Below are 3,100 nucleotides of genomic sequence, written 5' to 3'. Positions count from 1 at the left end.
ATATATATTTATATTTGTGTTATAATTAAGAGTAATAGAAACAGTTGATAACTGTTGTTAAGGCGTCGCCTAGCAACAGGTTGACCATCTACATTTATAGTCAGTTCCTATTAATCAGTACCCGTTATAGTTTCTAACCAGCCATGTCTGCGTTCATTATATTTTAGTTTGGATATTTTGAGTGTTAATCGGCATTACAGTCGGGAACCAGACCTTTTCTGCTTTTCAGCCTTTTACTTGAATATTAGTTATTGCTAATTAGTCGGCTAATATTATTTATAATAACAACCAGACCATATCTACCCTCAATAAGTGCCAGTATGGCCATCTTGGTCTTTATACATTCCGAATGTTGTTGAGCTAGTACAGACGTGGGCCCACCAACATTCGAACAACTGAACTTGAAAACATCTTCTCTAACGTTTCGGATAATATATTCTTCATCTTGTTTCTGACCAATCGGAGTCGACCAGTAGTATTTATTTTATATTTATTAATTTTGTAAATTTTGTTATTCCTATTGTTTCATTTTATTTTATCTCGAATGACACTTTTATGTTAATTTATGTTCTTTATTTTATTTGTGAAGGTTTTATTTTTATTTTACATTATGTTTTCGATTGTAAATGTGCCAATAAATGTTTGTATTCCGAGCCAGCTTGTATTTTTGTTCTTTTAAAACTTTCCTAAAAAGACTTTCCTCAATTTGAGTTGGCTTTAATACATTCTTTAATGAAGCGAAAGTTGCTGTTTTAAGTGGCGATGAACATCTAAAGATTTTTGTTTAACCAAAAAGTTAATAAGTCGAAAAGAAGAATTCGGGCCAATTGCACCGTGGTATCGCAATCTGTGAATATAATCGAACTATTATCACTCCTGCGATTGTAAGGACGAGCAAAGTTGTGTGTGCAAGCCTGAGAGCTGAACAAAGAACTAATTACAAAATCGGCGTTCATCTGATCGTAAAAGAAGCCGAGAAGTGTAGATCTAGGTTTTGATACGTGTTCAGCCTGCTGAGGGTTACTGAGGGAGCCATGTAAGCTTTAATTTTGGTGGAATTGGCATAGAGCTTACAAATCGTTAAACCTTATTACTATTTGGTGTCATGTCTGGATTGACTTTGTGTTTGTTTAAAGGTAAATCTATTATTTTTTTATTTACTCAATATAAAGTTTTATTTAAAGATACTTAGCAAATTAATTGTTTAACGTTTCTAATATCCCTGAATTCATTGGTGAAATTTATCAACGAGTTGAAAATTGTTATATCTCGTTCAATGACTTTTCTGATATAAAAAAAAGCTCCTCATTTTATGATTGGACCCTCCTGGTCAATTCCACAATTCTAACCTAAAAATAAAAATAACTTTCCCTATCTTTTTTAAAAATTGTATTCTCTTAAGATTGAAAGCGGATAAAGATGTAATGGAAGGGTATGACTTTTCTAGAGACCTAAATTTAACATTCGAAGCGTGCTCACAGTTAACAATAACCCTTTAATTTAATCGTCGTAAGCCAACCGACTGCCCTACAGTACCTTTAATACTGTTGCTCTTACCCCTGTAGATCAGATCCGCTACCTTAGACTACATTTGGATAAACTACTAACCCGGAATCCTCACACCAGACTGAAAATGCAGAATACTGGATGTCGTTTTCGACTAATAGAGCACTTACTAGACAAACGTTCTAAACTTTCAATATATTAAAAAAGACAGATCTATATGACTGTAATAAGGCCCATCTGGACATACGGAGTTGAGCTTTGGGGATCCACTCTTCGAATTCCTCTCGTATCCAATTCTTACAATCCAAAATCCTCAATGCTCCTTACCTTGCCACAAATAAAATCATATATAAAGACCATAATGTTCCAAATATAACCGATCTAGCCCGAACCAGATATAATTCCTTCCATTATAAACTCCCTAACCACCCTAATCCACAAGTTTCTAACCTTGCTTTCTCTTCCAGGCGCCTGAAAAGAAGATAGCTACGAGATCTGCTAATATAAAAACGTAATAAATAACTAATGAGTCTGATTTATTTTTTTAAATGAATAAAATTGATTTTTTCTCAAAGCTACATTGTTATTCGTTTCTACTCGCATGTAATGTCGTATTCATATTAAAATAATTTACTTGTCAAATGATAAAAATGGAGGAAGAATCTTCCATTCAACTATAAAATAACATTGCGAACAAATTATGAAAAAATATAACCTACCTGATGAAACCTTTGATAGGCAATTGAGATTTTTGGTGCACATCAATAAGAAAATAAAATTAGTGTGATTCTAATCATCTGCTTTTAGCTCCCAATTTATCTTTATAATGGATTTATTTATAATTAATTTAATTTATAAATGTATATTACGTCCTAATGGGTCACCACTGTCCCCCCATATTGAAACATCTGCAGGGAAACAATCATTCCAAAAAGTTTTATTACGAAAAATCTAGTGTAAGTTCCATACAAAAAGTGAGCCCATGGATTGATGCCTTCCAGGTCTCCTTAAAATGAAAGTACCGAATAAAAGGAGTTTTCTCAGGAAAATGCAATTACCAGAAGAAGATAGGGACTAAGAAAAAAAAATTAATTTATTTTTCATAGCCCCCTATATGTTACATTTAAACAATGATTTTCTGTTAGGATTAAAAAATAAATTCGAGATAATGTTCTAATAATTATTTTTTTAACTAAAAAGTTAGTTTAAAAAAATAAAATCTTTTTGTGCCTTTTTTTAATGTGCTGTAAAAAAATTAAAACATATTGTACAACACTATTTTATAAATATCTTTTTTTATAATTGCACCTTGTTTTGACAAATACCAAAAATAAGTGATATCCTAACTATAAGAAATGATCTTTTTTTTGGACATCAAAAATCTAACAAATCTCTTCTCTAGTCAACTTACACCTTCAGAGGCACCTCAAGGATGGCATAAACGATGATTAAATTTCAGATGTAGTGTAAGTTCCACACAAAAAAGATCCCTTGGATTAATACTAACTATGCCTCCTTGAAATGAAAATACAAAAGGAGTTTTCTCAGGAAAATGCAATTACCAGAAGAAAGGAATAGAAAAAAAAATTTAATT

Source organism: Halyomorpha halys, unplaced genomic scaffold (genome assembly GCF_000696795.3).
Source record: "Halyomorpha halys isolate HHAL.00 unplaced genomic scaffold, Hhal_1.1 Scaffold464.1, whole genome shotgun sequence".
Classification (NCBI taxonomy): domain Eukaryota; kingdom Metazoa; phylum Arthropoda; class Insecta; order Hemiptera; family Pentatomidae; genus Halyomorpha; species Halyomorpha halys.
This window is presented reverse-complemented; position numbering follows the sequence as displayed.